The 17458-nt window shown below is 40.4% G+C and overlaps 1 pseudogene across 1 annotated transcript; it reads left to right on the top strand.

Moving 5' to 3' along the window:
* Positions 1-1772: 1772 nt before the first annotated feature.
* Positions 1773-2943, top strand: LOC309829830 (post-GPI attachment to proteins factor 4-like; annotated as a pseudogene). The gene has a single exon. The product of its transcript is annotated as a post-GPI attachment to proteins factor 4-like (transcript).
* The last annotated feature ends 14515 nt before the right edge of the window (positions 2944-17458 follow it).

Below are 17458 nucleotides of genomic sequence, written 5' to 3'. Positions count from 1 at the left end.
AAAAGCTGATAGATGGGCTGACAGAGCCTTCCAGGCTTGTGTTGGTATAATATGAGCCAAATGCCTGGAAACAATAAAACAGCAATTTTCTGAGAGATTTACCTGCAGGAAAAGCCAGGAACATAAAGGCCATTTTCTGTTTCCTGCCTTAAGCTTCTTCTTTTCTCTCAGTCCAGGAGGGGTTTGGGAGAGCTGGATCCTGTCAGGTTAACTGAGGGTGACATTAAATGTAATCTCAGCAGCAGCCACTGTGATGGCCCCAAAGGAAAGACCACTGGAGCAGGAATCAGAGAACTGGGCTCCTGTCTGGCCAGAGTGGAGGCTTCGTGTCATGAACAATGGAAGCAAAGGCTGCAGGGGTTGGGAAATGTCAGATCTTTTCTCTTAAAAGCTGGACGGGGTCATCCAGTCATGATTTGACAAACAATGGCTCTAGCTCCAATAGCAGCTACAAACCAAGGGAAAGTTCCTCCCCAGTTAAGCCCATCACAGCTGAGCCAGACTGTCTGAAATTCATGGGGGTGTCATCCACACCACTGCATTCTAGAGGGCTGAGCCTCAAAACTGGGTCTCTTTATGTCACAAGACAAGAAGGAATATGCATCCTGGACTCAGAGCCCTAAAGAGGGATAAGGAGGCCTGGACTAAAGTGATGTGAAGGGTTACCAGTGGGATCTTGGTTCCCCAAGTTAGTTTTGTAATAGTAATCAATTAATTGTAACCTTAACCCTGAAATGCCACATCCAAGTCCACAACCCATTTGGATACTTTCTGATTTAAAATGCATAGAACTATGTGAATTTTGCCTACCATTGACATTTTTTCTTTGGCAAACTAAACTTTGGCATGTATTTTATATTCACGTTCACACAGTACTCCTTGCTTCTTCCCAACGTTAAATAACCATAAACTTAAAATTAGCTATCTGAGTGACTTAAGAAATAATAATAAAATAATTTCTTTCAACATAACTTTGGTTAAACAGTGAACCAGATCTTACCCTGAAAAATTTATTTTCTTAGGGTTTAAAAATCATAAGCCTTAAGCTCAGAGTCTACATATACAGCCATGTGGCAGGATGAAACAATGGAGACGTTTACTAAACAATGAGAGAGTAAGTTTTCTCTTTCCCCACTCAAGAGGGTGAGCAGGCTGCTGTTCTAGAGGAACAAAGTTCCCTTATTTGGGGGCAGGGTTAGGAGCCTCTTTAAAGCTTAGGCTCAAGAAGGTGAAGGAGAAGGGGCAAACCAGTTATTTTTCCTTTTTTTCTAATCCTAGGTTTTGACTGATGTGGACCTATCTGGCCCATTCTCAGGAGGTGCAGGATTTGAACAGCATGGTCCATGGATGCCTGGGGCATGAACCCACAGTCCTGCCACCTTGAAAGTCTCAGTAGGGCCAATGGCCAAACCACATGTTCACAGAATAGCAGGACCGTGAATATCAGGTGATCCTCTGGGTGGCAATCATAATGGGCTCAAGATCAGAGGCTTCGCTGCGGCCTTACTCGTGGCGTTGGCCGCTTCCTGCCGGAGGACTGCCGGAACCCCAGAAGGGTGTCCCCCGCACAGCCAGGGCCAGCATTCGTGCAGGGATGACTGAATGTCACAGTGAGGGCACTTCCCTACCCCTCGCCTGCTTCTGTGGCACCGTGAGGCCGACAGAAAGGCACGAGCTGGGCGCGTGTGAGTCCAGGTTTGACTTGCACTGATACTGGCCTGTGGTCCAGGATGGTTTGTTCTTGGGACCAGACCTGACCAGAAGTTGACCTCATGAGTATTTCAACCTCTCCAGCTGCCCTGCTCCTCCGGAGGCTGAGGAAGCTCTCCTGGGGCAGCACTGCTGTCCAGCTCTTCATCTTAACGGTGGCGACCTTTGGTCTGCTGGGTGCCCTGGCCTGTCACTGGCTTCTGAACTTTTACTTCTACCTGCGCCACTGGCATCTGAACCGAACGAACCAAGAGTTCCTGCAGCAAAGCTTGAGAGAGGGTGAAGCTGCCCTCCGCTGCCCTCTGTCAACGGCTCGGTGCCCGTCGTCTGGCAGGCCACTCCCCGCCCCTGGTTGGTCATCACCATCATCACAGTGGACAGGCAACCTGGCTTCCACTATGTCCTGCAGGTCATGTCCCAGTTTCATCAGCTCCTTCAACAATGAGGCCCCTAGCGCGAGGGGCACCAACTTTTCCTGTGCAACGTGGAGTGGAGCGTGAGCCATTTAGATGCCAAGCTGCTGTCCAAGTACGTCTCTGTGGTCAACAGCTACGAGGGCACGGAGGATGACCAATTCGTTTGAGAAAGAGAAGCAGGACTACATCTGTTGTCTGGAATCCTCCCTGCAGACCTACAACCCAGACTACATCCTGATGGTGGAAGATGACCCCGTTTCAGAAGAGCAGATCTTCCCAGTCTTGGAGCACCTTCTTCGGCCTCTGAGCCGCACCTCAGATATGCACTTTATCTAAAGCTCTATCACCCTGCGAGGCTCCAGCACTATATCACCCGGAGCCCATGCAGATCCTGAAGCGGGTTGGTGTCGGCATGTTGCTGGGGCCCTTACTAACCTGGATATATATGCAGTTTGCCAGCCAGCCGGGGTTTAACTAACCCGTCATGCTCTTCTTCTTCCTGTACAGCATGGGTCAGGTAAAGCTGGTGGGCTGGCACTATTTCCTGGAGCTGCGGCAGCTGTGTCCTTCCCTGTACAGCGTGGTCCCTGCTTCACAGTTTTGCACCCCGGCAATACCTTTCCCTGCCCGGGTGGCCCGCTGGACCCTCACCTACCTGTCCCAGGTGTACTGCCACAAGGACTTCGGCAAGAACATGGCACTGTTCTCACTGTTGAGGGCCAAGGGGGAGCGGGCCTATGTGGTGGAGCCCAATCTTGTGAAACACATCAGGCTCTTCTCAAGCCTTCGGTACAACTTTCACCCCAGTCTGCTCTAGCTTGCCAAGAAATGCCTTTCTGAATTGGCCACTTCTTGGAGATGCAATTATTGAGCTCTTTCTTTGGACACAGTTGCTTGCAGATATTTCATTGCTTTAAGTTTGCTAGGAATATAGGTACTGGGATGACTGAAGAACAGGCCAGTCAAGCACCTTGGCCTTGGTAACTCTCTGGCAGAAACAAGCTGTTCACCATGAGTCCAGACCTCTGGCCCTCCACACAGACATGCTGCCTCATTCAGTCTGACCCACCCAACGAGGGGCATTTAAATACCACTTAAATTCTACGATTGTTTATTGATCCGCTTCGCGATAGGGTCTGTGACCGCCAAAAATAGTGTGCACAGTGATATGACTGGTTTAGGATTTTAAGGGTAGAATTTGGTGAAAGGTGAGATTCTTTTGCAATGATTTCTTTCTCATTGGGAATAAGAATGGATGTATGTTTAGAATATATGTCCCAAGAGGCAGGACCATGTTGATAGATTCTATTTGTTTCCTTGACCTGGAATGATAAAAGTGGAAAAAAGCCACACAGTGCCCAGCCTCTTGCAGGTGTTACCTGGCATTTTCTTTTCCACACATTTGTAGTGCACTGATAATCAATTTTGTTCATGAGAACTTTAAGGCAGAGAAAGATCTGAAAGCACCTTCTTGATCATCAAGGACGGATTGCTTATGTTTAGTAATGATTTAATATTGAAGATTTCTATCATAATCTGATTCCTTGAAAGTTGGACATTGCAGAATAATATAGAATGGGTGAGCTCTTTACTAATAGCATACCCTTTTCTCTAACTTTGCTGGCTAATCACCCACCTTCATTTCTTTTTCTTCTATGCAGCATGATATTATAGGAGAAAAAAGCATGGACTGAAGTCAGAAGACCTGAATTTTTATTTCAGATCTCTGTCATGTCCTAGTGGTGTGAACTTGGGCAAGTCATAAGCACTCTGAGTCTCAGGCTTGTCGCCTGTAAAATGGGGACAGTGATATCTACCTTGGAAATTGCCTTGAGGATTAAATGACAGAATGTATGTAAAACACTAGCAAGTGCTTATCTCACAGAGGGCACTTGGTGAATATTAGTTCTTTTCTCTCCTATAGTAAGCATATACAACTCAAGTATATTTTGGATAAAGTATTAGTGATATTATTTAAAGTATGATATGGGGCATAGGGCTGACACCTATGGAGCAGCTGTTCCAGACCAAACACTGCTAGAATAAAGGCTGGCTTTTCCTTGTGACTTCAGAAGCATATGCAGCTCAGTTTCATCTAGCCCCCCCCTCCAGCCAAACCCAAAATAAGAATTGTTCATTCAAACTGGAAATGATCTGAGACTCCTCTTGAGCTTATTCCAAGACTAGCATCTGAAAATTACTCTTCTCAAAAGTTACAAGTAAATGTCACTTGACAATACTTACTGGCCAGTGGCCAACAAGTCCCTTTGTGGGGATGGATGATTATATTAGAGTTCAAGCAGCTGTCCATTTTGTTTCAGTGCCACATCTTATGTTTGCTTTTAAGTTTCCACAGTGAGCTACCATCTCGGGATCTGCTTGAGAACACTGAGGGAGTAACAGGAGTTCGTCATCACACTTTATAGATGAACAAACAGACCCAGAGATATTAGAGAATTTCCTCAGTTTCACACAGCTGAACAGCAGCAGAGAGGACTGGAATGTAGTAGATTTTTGACTTCCAGCCCCTGTACGTTTTTCTTAAACACATTCATTTTATAAATATCTATGTAATCAAATTCTCTTTTGTGAAATCCATTTGTAACCTGGGCTAAATAATGTCTCTGTAACCCAAGATGGTAAAAACTCACTGTGGTGTTGGTCTTGGGGGACAAACAGGTTTCAGTATGTGTTGTGTTGTTATAGTGAGCTGTTATATATCCCCCAGGAATGTCCAAAGTGTCCAGAGCTACTAGATGACTTATTGAGATGCTCAGATTCCACCCCTCCATCCCTCCTCTCCCAGTAACTGGTTCAGCCCCATGTTTGAGAAGAGAACAACTCTCAACCTAGAATTCATTTGAGTTTGTTGCATTAATGATTGGATCTCTTCGTGAAAAGTTTGTGTCCAATGACAGAACATTTAAGCTAGCCAAGCCCTAGATCAGAATCATTGCTGGTTTCCATTTCTGCTCTTTCTAATTCAGTTGTCTACTGCACACAGACATCCCTTCCCCTGACTCCTTCATTCTCGATGGCTAAGGTCATCTATGCCTTGTCATATTTCTCTACTTACACACTAAGACATCTTCCCCCATTGATCTTAACTAGAGTCTGCCATCCTTGGACATTTTCTGCAGAAGCGGAAATCCTACCCACTTTTGTCCCTACCCACTTTCTAGATGGCCCTCCCTTTTGTCCCTCATTCCTAGAGTCCAAACTGTGTATGTTATTCTGGATTAGGACAGCTGACAGCTTTACACCAAAGCTGAAGTCTCTCATTTAATCCTGAGTAGGGAGCTAGGGGAGAACTAAAGTCCCCTTCCAATATCAAGGGACATAGTTTACCATGGGGGTGAAGGTCTCTAACAGTCCTGCATACTTTTCAGAATTTAAGTTATTGTCAGGCCTAAGAAGCTCCCTATTGTGACTGACTGTATTTGCATAGACTTATCAGTTCAAATAAATGTACCTCTTTCACTGAGAAAAAAAAAAAAATAGACCAGAGGCCCTCCTTCATTTCTCTGGATTGAATATATCCCTCAACCTTCTTGTAAATTAAGATATTAAATATCTTCGATAAAAATGCATGCAAATTTAACTTGATTTGGAAAAATTTAGGAATGCAATGATTCTTACTCCATGTATTGAGGAGAGAATTTATACATATTAATGAGGTTAACATAGTGGGGTTTTTTCCACTTTTGCACCTCACAGCGAACATTGCTGTTCTCAACTAACAAGCAGTGGTCTCTGCAAGAGCTCAGCAGAGTGACCACTAATAAGGGAACCAACGGGAGCAAGGTCAGCACAAAGCTACGAGTGTGAGTCCAGATGCAAATGTATTCAGAATAATTAGAGTTTGCCCATCAGCTGACGAATGTAATGCACAGTAGCAAACAGCAGAGACTTCGTGATCTACTTCCTACAAATTCTGGAATGAAAAGTAGTTTGAGTTTTGGTTGGTTCCAACTTTATCTCAGAAAACTCATAATCAGCTATAGGCCAGAGATCAGGATGCAATTCCCAGGTCTACCCAGCAACACTCCTAACCTTCAGTCCTGGGTCTGAGTCACACCTCTGTCCTTGGCCTGGATTCTGGCCCCAAAGCACCAAAATGTTGAATACTGTCAACTTCTCATTGTGCAGAGCAGTAAGTGGAAGCTCTCATGGAGCCATCTTCCCAGCCAGAACCAGAAGGCAGAGGACAGGCTGGCCACCAGGCAGCAGTAGAGTGGATTTCAGAGGCTGTGGCTTGGTGTCAGGACCTGTGGGAAGCACATGGACACAGGCCGGCTGTTGTGAGGTCTTTCCAGAGAGACACTGTAATCATGCCTGCTCAGCCTCTCATCTCCTGTCTAATTTTCTTCCCAGCATCACCTCCAGGCCTCTGCTGGCAGTGGTGCTTTCCCAACTGATAGTTCCCATTAAATGAGTTTCAGATGCTGATTTTCTGTCTAACAGATGAGCAAGCATTTCCGTAAGTTGCATCTCATTTTACCAACATCACTGATTTCTCTACTTTCTTGTATCCAATCGATCATTTCACTTCAACTGTGCATTTTATTAATGAGCCATTCACTCCCTTTTCCAGATCGTTAGTGAAGATGCCAGATTCTGACTTGACCTAACACCAGTTCCCAGGGGTCAATGCTGGTTTCCCTGAGAGCTCCCCAGGGAGACATTTTTCACTCTCCTTCTAGCTCCTTCATTGTCCCAAGCTACTTTAACATACTTCTTAGCTCACTTTCATACACTTTTTGGGATATTGATATTAATGTTTACCCAAGAAGCTGCTGTTTGTGGGATGAATGGACAAATGGTCAAATGATACACAGCACAATATGTATAACCATGAAATTCCAGCTCCACTAAGTATACAGTGCAGGCTCATTTATTCACTCACTTTTGTCTAAAGAGCAGAAGGACTTGACTACAATCCTTTGACTATAATCCTCTAGGCTGTTTCTGTCCTTCCAACACTCACACTTGTACACTGATGCACCTGTTACACTTGACAGAAGCTTCTGATTTCAGTACACCTTCCTGGCTGGCTTCAGGATATTTCCTGAATATTCGCAGGTTATTGGCTGGCAGTGAATCTTACACAGGTGGCTAATGGGTAACTTTGGAAAAGCCAAAAGTTTCATGGCTAGAAGAGCAGGAATTTTTGCTGGGCTTTATTTGCCTGCTTTCATCCACTCTCAGTATAAATATGGTTTTAAATCTCTGGCTTAAATCAAAGGAAATAATTTATTAGATGAAGTGGATTTTCTTTTCTTTTTATTTATAGGTTGCTAGGTATAGAAGATATGCAAGTCCCAGGCAAGCCTCATTACCAGCTCTTTCATGTTTGATTGACCACTGGAAGCACTTTTCTTCCTTTTATTAAAATACTTTGAAAAACTTGATAAAATGAAAGCTGAATATAAAATTGTATCTGTCCTATCATTTTAACACCTAAAAATATTCATTTGGACCTCAATGTCCAAGGAGATGGGAGGAACCCCCTAGCGACCAGGTAGGATGTGGGGGGAGTGTGGAGGGAGGAGAAGCAGAGGCTGGATGTGACTGACGCCCTGAGGGGTGGCTGGGAGAGGGAGGAGTTCCCACACCTGGGGGGACACTTGGAAGCTTGGAGGATAAGGAGGGAGCACAGCTGGTGTTTCTCCCACCCACTTGGGCCTCAGGAAGACTGCTGGGCTCCAGGGCCAGTCCTCTACGCTCCAAGGCCAGAGGCACTTCTGGGCCTCTCTGGTGCACTGAGCCTAAGTCCTGCCCCCCGCCCCCCGACAGTGCGTTTTCCAACCCTGTGGGTCCTAAGCATAGGCCCCGACCCCATAAACCCTGCCCCTTCTTAAGCCACGCCCCCCACAGCCAGGGCCTTTTCCAGCTTTTTCTTTTTCCCTCTTCTTTGATATTGTCGTTCTGTTTTACCTTCCAGCTGTAGTTTCATCTATATCTTAATTTTTTTTAACATATCTGTTAGTTTTCTAATCTTATTTTATTTTTTACTCTTTGTTATTGTTCTCCTTTTTTCTTTTTTTTATTTACTTATTTTTTTTACATCTTTATTGGAGTATAATTGCTTTACAATGGTGTGTTACTTTCTGCTTTATAACAAAGTGAATCAGTTATACATATACATATGTTCCCATATCTCTTCCCTCTTGCGTCTCCCTCCCTCCCACCCTCCCTATCCCACCCCACTAGGTGGTCACAAAGCACTGAGCTGATCTCCCTGTGCTATGCGGCTGCTTCCCACTAGCTATCTACCTTACGTTTGGTAGTGTATATATGTCCATGCCTCTCTCTCGCTTTGTCACAGCTTATCCTTCCCCCTCCCTTCTTTTTTCTTTATTTTGTTTTTTCTGCCCTATTTGCCTTGCAGAATCTTGGTTCACAAGCTGGAGGTAAGGCCTGGCTCCTGTGGTGGGAGCTCCAAGTCCAAAGCACTGGACTAACAGAGAACCTCAGACCCCAGGGAATATTCATCAGAGTGAGGTCTCCCAGAGGTCCTCATCTCGACACCAAGACCTGGTTTTACCCAACAGCCTACAAACGCCAGTTCTGGAAGACTCAGGGCAAGTGACCAGTAAGACAGGAACACAATCCCACCTATCAAAAAAAAAAAAAAAAAAAGAGATGACAAAAAATATGTCACAGATGAAGGAGCAAGGGAAAAACCTACAAGACCAAATAAGTGAAGAGGAAATAGGCAACCAACTTGAAAAAGAATTCAGAGTAATGATAGTAAAGATGATCCAGAAACTCAGAAATAGAATGGAGGCACAGATTGAGAAAATACAAGAAATGTTTAACAAAAGATCTAGAAGAACTAAAGAACAAACAGAGATGAACTACACAATAACTGAAATGAAAAATACACTAGAAAGAATCAAAAACAGAATAACTGAAGCAGAGGAATGAATAAGTGAGCTGGAAGACAGATGGTGGAAATAACTGCCAAGGAGCAGAATAAAGATAAAAGAATGAAAAGAATTGAAGACAAACTCAGAGACCTCTGGGAAAATACTACACGCACCAACATTCATATTATAGGGGCCCCAGAAGAAGAAGAGAAAAAGAAAGGGTCTGAGAAAATATTTGAAGATATTATAGCCCAAAGCTTCCTTAACATGGGAAAGGAAATAGCCACCCAAGTCCACGAAGCACAGAGAGTCCTGTACAGGACAAAGCCAAAGAGAAACATACTAAGACACATATTAATCAAACTAACAATTAAATTCAAAGAAAAAATATGAAAAACAGCAAGGGAAAAGCAAAAAATAACTTACAAGGGAATCCCTATAAGATTATCAGCTTATTTTTCAGCAGAAACTCTGCATGCCAGGAGGGAGTGGCAGAATGTACTTCAAGTGATGAAAGAGAAAAATCTACAACCAAGATTACTCCATCCAGCAAAGATCTCATTCAGATTCAACAGAGAAATCAAAAGCTTTATCGACAAGCAAAAGCTAAGAGAATTCAGCACCACCAAACAAGCTTTACAACAAAGGCTAAAGGAACTTCTCTAAGGAGGAAACACAAGAGAAGAAAAAACACAAAACAATTAAGAAAATGGTAGTAGGAACATACATGTCGACAACAACCTTGAATGTAAATGGATTAAATGTCCCAACCAAAAGATACAGACTGGCTGAATGGATACAAAAACAAGACCCATATATATCCTGTCTACAAGAGACTGACATCAGACCTACAGACACATACAGACTGAAAGTGAGGGGATGGAAAAAGATACTCCATGCAAATGGAAATCAAAAGAAAGCTAGAGCAGCAATACTCACATCAGATAAAGTAGACTTTAAAATAAAGACTGTTATAAGAGATAAGGAAGGACACTACATAATAATCAAGGGATCAATCCAAGAAGAAGATATAACAATTATAAATATTTATGCATCCAACATAGGAGCACCTCAATACATAAGGCAAATGCTAACAACCATAAAAGGGGAAACTGACATAAAAACAATAATAGTGGGGAACTTTAACACCCCACTACACCAATGGATGGCTCATACAAACAGAAAATAAATAAGGAAACACAAGCTTTAAATGACACAATAGACCAGACAGATTTAATTGATATTTATAGGACATTCCATAAGAAAGTGACAAAAATACATTTTTTTTCTCAAGTGCACATGGAACATTCTCCAAGATAGATCACATCTTGGGTCACAAATCAAGCCATGGTAAATTTAACAAAATTGAAAGTGTATCAAGCATCTTTTCTGACCACAACACTATGATATTAGAAATCAATTACAGGAACAAAACTGTAAAAAACACAAATACATGGAGGCTAAACAGTGTGCTACTAAATAACCAAGAGATCACTGAAGAAATCAAAGAGGAAATAAAATAATACTTAGAAACAAATGACAATGAAAACACGATGACCCAAAACCTATGGAATGCAGCAAAAACAGTTCTAAGAGGGAATTTCATAGCAATTCAAGCTCACGTCAAGAAACAAGAAAAATCTCAAATAAACCATCTAAGCTTACACTTAAAGCAACAAGAGAAAGAAGAACAAAAAAACCTAAAGTCAGTAGAAGGAAAGAAAACATAAATATCAGAGCAGAAAGAAATGAAATAGAAAAAATGAAAGCAATAGCAAAGATCAATAAAAAATAAAAGTTGCTTCTTTGAGAAGGTAGACAAAATTGATAAACGTTTAGCCAGACTCATCAAGAAAAAAAGGGACAGGATGTAAATCAATAAAATTAGAAACGAAAATAGAGAAATCACAACTGACACTGCAGAAATATGAAGGATTATAAGACACTACTACAAGCAAGCATATACCAATAAAATGGACAACCTTGAAGAAATGGACAAATTCTTGGAAAGATGTAATTTTCTAAGACTGAACCAGGAAGAATTAGAAAATATAAACAGACCTATCACAAGTAATGAAATTGAAACTGTAATTAAAGATCTTCCAACAAACAAAAATCGAGGACCAAATGCCTTCACAGGTGAATTTTATCAAACATTTAGAGAAGAGCCAACACCTAACCTTCTCAAACTCTTCCAAAAACCTGCAGAGGGTGGAACACTCCCAAATTCATTCTATGAGGCCACCATAACCCTGATACCAAAACCAGACAAAGAAATCACAAAAAAAGAAAATTACAGGCCAATATCACTGATGAACATAGACACACAAATCCTCAACAAAATACTAGCAAAAACTCCAGCAACACATTAAAAGTATCATACACCATTATCAAGTGGGATTTATCCCAGGAATGCAAGGATTCTTCAATATATGGAAATTAATCAGTGTGATACACCATATGAACAAACTGAGGAATAAAAACTATGTGATCATCTTAATAGACGCAGAAAAAGCTTTTGACAAAATTAAACACAAATTTATGACAAAAAGTCTCCAGAAAATGGCATAGAGGAAACCTACCTCACCATAATAAAGCCCATATATGACAAACCCAGAGCAAACATCATTCTCAATGGTGAAAAACTGAAAGCATTTCCACTAAGATCAGGAACAAGACAAGGATGTCTACTCTCACCACTCTTATTCAACATAGTTTTGGAAATCTTAGCCATGGCAATCAGAGAAGAAAAAGAAATAAGAGGAATCCAAATTGGAAAAGAAGAAGTAAAACTGTCACTGTTTGTGGATGACATGATACTATACATAGAAAATTCTAAAGATGCCAGCAGAAAACTACTAGAACTAACCAATGAATCTGGCAAAGTTTCAGGATACAGGATTAATGCACAGAAATCTCTTGCATTCCTATACACTAGCAATGAATAATCAGAAAGAGAAATTAAGGAAACAATCCCATTTACCAGTGCAACAAAAAGAACAAAATACCTAGGAATAAACCTACTTAAGGACACAAAACCTGCACTCAGAAAACTATACAACACTGATGAAAGAAATCAAAGATGACATAAACAGATGGAGAAATATACCATGTTGTTGGATTTGGAAGGATCAATATTGGAAAATAACTATACTACCCAAAGCAATCTACAGATTCAATGCAATCCCTATCAAATTAGCAATGGCATTCTTCACAGAATTAGAACAAAAATTTTCCAAATTTTACAATGGAAACACAAAAGACCCTGAATAGCCAAAGCAATCTTGAGAAAGAAAAACAGAGCTGGAGTAATCAGGCTCTCCAACTTCAAAGTATACTACAAAGCTACAGTAATCAAGACAGTATGGTACTGGCACAAAAACAGAAATATTGATCAGTGGAACAGGATAGAAATCCCAGAGCAAAACCCACACACATATGGTCACCTAATTGATGACAAAGGAAGCAAGAACATACAATAGAGAAAAGACAGCCTCTTCAATAAGTAGTGCTGGGAAAACTGGACAGATACATGTAAAAAGTGAAATTAGAACACTACCTAACATCATACACAAAAATAAACTCAAAATGGATTAAAGACCTAGATGTAAGACTGGACACTATAAAACTCTTAGAGGAAAATATAGGAAAAACACTCTTTGACATAAACCACAGCAAGATTTTTTTTGACCCACCTTGTAGAGTAATGAAAATAAAAACAAAAATAAACTAATGGGACATAATTAAACTTAAAAGCTTTTGCACAGCAAAGGAAACTGTAAACAAAATGAAAAGACAACCCTCAGAATGGGAGAAAATATTTGCAAATGAAGCAAAGGACAAAGGATTATTCTCCAAAATATATAAACAGCTCATGAAGCTCAGTATCAAAAAAACAAACAACCCAATTAAAAAATAAGTGGAAGACCTAAGTAGACATTTCACCAAAGAAGACATACAGATGGCCAAGAGACATATGAAAAGATGCTCAGCATCACTAATTATTAGAGAAATGCAAATCAAAACTACAATGAGGTATCACCTCACACCAGTCAGAATGGCCATCATCAACAAATCCGCAAACAATAAATGTTGGAGAGGGTGTAAAGGAAATGTAACTCTTTTGCACTGTTGGTGGGAATGTAAATTGATACAGCCACTGTGGAGAACAGTTGGAGGTTCCTTAAAAAACTAAAAATAGAACTACCATATGACCCAGAAATCCCACTACTGGGCATATACCCTGAGGAAACTGTAATTCAAAAGGACACATGTACCCCAGTGTTCACTGCACCACTATTTACAATAGCCAGGACATGGAAACAACTTAAATGTCCAATCACAGATGAATGGATCAAGAAAATGTGGTACATATATACAATGGAATACTACTCAGCCATTAAAGGGAACGAAATTGGATCATTTATAGGGTTGTGGATGGACCTAGAGTCTGTCACACAGAGTGAAGTAAGCCAGAAAGAGAAAAACAAATATTGTATATTAACATATATATGTGGAATCTAGAAAAATGGTACAGATCAACCTATTTTCAGGGCAGGACGTAGAGAATGGACATGTGGACACAGGGGGCAAAGGGGAGGGTGGGATGAATTGGGATATTAGGATTGACATATATACACTACCATGCATAAAATAGATAGCTAGCAGGAACATGCTATAAACCAAAGGAAGCTCAGCTCAGTGCTCTGTGATGACCTAGATGGGTGGGATGGTGGGGATGGTGGGAGGGAGGTCCAAGAAGGAGAGGAAATAGGTATACATATAGCTGATTCATTTCATTATACAGCCGAAACTAACGCAACACTGTAAAGCAATTATATTCCAATAAAAATATATATTCATTTGGACATAAGCTGAAAGAAAAAACAAAGGAAAAAGCTTGATTTTCAGAAGTTACATAACTCTGGGTAAATTATTTTTAATTTTAGAATAATTTCCTTATTATATAAAGAGTTATTTATGCAGTATACTTTTACATATTCCATATGTTCTTCCAAAACTATGAAAATTATGGGTGTTTAAAAATCTCTCTTTGGGGGGCTTCCCTGATGGTGCAGTGGTTGAGAGTCCGCCTGCCGATGCAGGGGACACAGGTTCGTGCCCTGGTCTGGGAAGATCCCACATGCCGCAGAGTGGCTGGGCCAGTGAGCCATGGCCGCTGGCCCTGTGCGTCCGGAGCCTGTGCTCCGCAACGGGAGAGGCCACAGCAGTGAGATGCTGGCGTACCGCAAAATAATAATAATAATAATAATAATAATAATAATAATAATAATAATAAATCAAAAATCTCTTTTTGAGGAAAGAATTTCCCCTCAAATCTTTCAGTTTGTAGCCCAAAGTGAAAGTGGACCTCCCATTAGTCAAGAGCTGTGGTGTTTCCTGAGGGGAAGCATTAAACATCTCCTAGGCAATAGATTCTCAAATGCCCCAGCTTTGCCACCTCATTGTAAGCACCATGTGATCAGTAAACCATTCCAGAATGTTAAGCATCTCTTCCATGATGACCTTGTGTGCGTGTTCCAGTTATGAAGATGCTGATTTAAAGTTAATTATTAAATTATACTAAATAACATAGCATAGAATAATGAAGTGTAGTATCCATATTGTTATTATGGTTAATATATTTTGGTATAGTATATTACTGTATATTATCTTAGTGTGGTATATTACACCATAGTATAACATAGTGTGATATACTATAGCACAGGGTAATATAGTACAGTATAGAGTGGTCTGGTATAGCATGGAACAGTGTAGCGAGGAATAGTTTAAAATAGTATGGTAGAGTACAATACAGTACAGAGCTGCACAGTATCTATATAGCATAGTAGTTAGAACAATGCCTTTAGAATCACAGACCTAGTTTCAAATTGTGGTCCTACCACATACTAAATGTACAGTCTTGAGCATATTACTTAGTGCCTCTGAGCCTCAGTTTCCACATCTGAAAAATGAAGATTAAAAATACTTACCATGATGAATTGGGAGATAGGGATTGACATATATACACTAATATGCATAAAATAGAAAACTAATACGAACCTGCTGTATAATAAAATTTAAAAATTCAAAAAAAGAAAAAAGTAAAAAAGTAGAAATACTTACCATGCCATCTGAGGATGAAGTTTTTATGAGGATTGTGAAGGTAATATATGTAAAGAGGAAGCACTGACAGTTCACAAGCCCTCAATCAAAACTCACATTTTATGTATCTCACTGACAGTGGGGATGAGTAATGAAAGTGCTTGCTTTAAGGAAAGTGTCTCCCTAAAAGCATCTAAAAAGAACTGGCTAGGACATGACTCAGGAGTGGTTGGGTGGTTGTATATTTACTTCTTAAGACAAGCATCCTAAGTGAACCTCCCAATCACTTACTATATTTTGCAAAGATAGGCGATGACCCTGGGATAGTAGCTACTGAATCTTTGCACTGGTGATGACAACGAGCGAGAAGAGTTTTTAGAAACAGATGACAAACAGCTGCAGCCCTCTCTATCTTGGGAAAAGCAGTGCCAACTGCATAAACAAGTGTATACATTTTATTTTGTGGTTGCCTCTTCCAAAACATCCAGAAGGAAAAGTTCCAGATGTGCTCAAAGATTTGCTCCCAGGAATAGTGAATGTAGAGAATGTGGAGAACCAGAATCAAAGTGAAAGCCCTGTGGAAAACACTAGGAATCAGTCAAATGTTTAAGATATTAAAGTGCATAAATTTGACCCAAATTTCTTTCTGACTTGACTACTAATAACGACTTTGCCTCTGGCTGGCTTTGATATGTTTCATATTTAGACGTGCTTCGCGAAGACATTTGTACCCTTTTACACAAGAATGTCTGTGCCCTCACTGGAAAGGAAAACACCCCCAGAGGAACACTCGGGGTTCAAGAACACGCAGACGACGAGAGTAAAAGAAACACGTAGGTGTTATAAATTTAGGGTCAATTTAATGTTTGAAAATGAGATGTAATGAAAAGCACATTGAAGTGGAGATTGGAAAACTGAACTCAACGCCTAATTTGACATTTCAAATGGTTGTGACCTTGGGAATGTTTCTGAGGTGTTGTTTCCACACCTGTGTTACAGAGAAACTATCACTGCCCTTTCCTATCATCCAGAGACACTGTGATTATCAAATGAAACCATGTATGTGAGACTCCTTTGAAAAATGAAAATGCTGTATGTTGGTCTGATTGTTCTTATTAGAAAGAAGAGGAGAGAGGCAGGGGGAGAAAATGGGAAGAGTAAGGAAGGGCTTTGGAATTGAACCGGCCTGTGTTTCATAGTGACTTTGCCCCTCCTCTTAGTAAATTTGTGGCTACAGGAAAGTCATTTAGCCTTTCTTGGCCTCAGTTTCCTCATACGTAAAAATGGATATAATAAGTATTATATCTCAGAGCTGTTTGAAGGATTAAGAGGAAAAAAATGTATGTAAGCTCAAAGATATTTTGGTTTGCAGTTTTAAAGCCATGTCTCATGCCCCTGAAGGTGTCAGGCCTATTTTTTAATCATCAAAGTGCTTTAATTCGGAGAGGCTGGTTGACCGGCTCAAGTATATGCCAGCAGATGTAGAATTCCTGATGGAATTATCTTTTTTTTTTTTTAATTTCAGTGTTTGTTTTGGCACCAGTTTAATAATTTTTCTTTTTATTTTTCTTTTTTAAAATTTTCTTTTTTCTTCCTAATTGTTATACTTTTTTTAACATCTTTTTTGGAGTATAATTGCTTTCTGATGGAATTACTTTGATCAGATTAACAATAAAAAAATTTTAAGAACCCAAGACCTTGAAAAAATACCTGTTTTGATTCAAATTATGACGACTATAGATCCCATGAAAACAATGAAATACATCTTACAATTTGAGAAAACTTAGAATTTTTTAGAGGCTTTTTCTGTTATGTTGAATGCTTTTCCTGTCACTGCATTTCAACCAAGCTTCAAATGCCCTCTTCTTTCTCTGCCGATCAAGTTTCCTAGTGCTAGGAAAAAATGGGAAGAGGTTAGTGAGATTCAAATAGCTCTAGATTTCCTAAGCAAACCAGATACAGTTAAGAGCACTCTGAAGGGTTTGTGCCTCACCTGGTGACCAGAATCAAGACCTCTCGGGTGTCAAATTAGAACATTTTCCTCCGTATCCCACTGACAACTCGGCATTCTGGATCACTGTCACCAGTGGGGAGGAGAAGGGTGGAGGAAGGGATGCAGCACATCAAGTCCAGGTGTCCACTCCCACAGTTTGAATTGTAATGTGAATACCAAGTTCCCCCAAAATATGGCCTTGTTTCTCTAGATGAAAAGTTGAAAAAAAAGGTTTCTCCTTAGTCACTTCTATTTCAATTTAATTCTCATTTATTAAAGGCCTAATGAAACAAAATTCTTCATTTTACACTCTAAATTTAGAAATTATTCTACTTTGTCATTATAATCAATTGACTGTTACA

This window comes from Grampus griseus (genome assembly GCF_964374135.1).
Source record: "Grampus griseus genome assembly, chromosome: 11".
Classification (NCBI taxonomy): Eukaryota; Metazoa; Chordata; class Mammalia; order Artiodactyla; family Delphinidae; genus Grampus; species Grampus griseus.
Note: the sequence above shows the minus strand (reverse complement) of the source record. Positions and strands in the feature narration are given on the sequence as shown.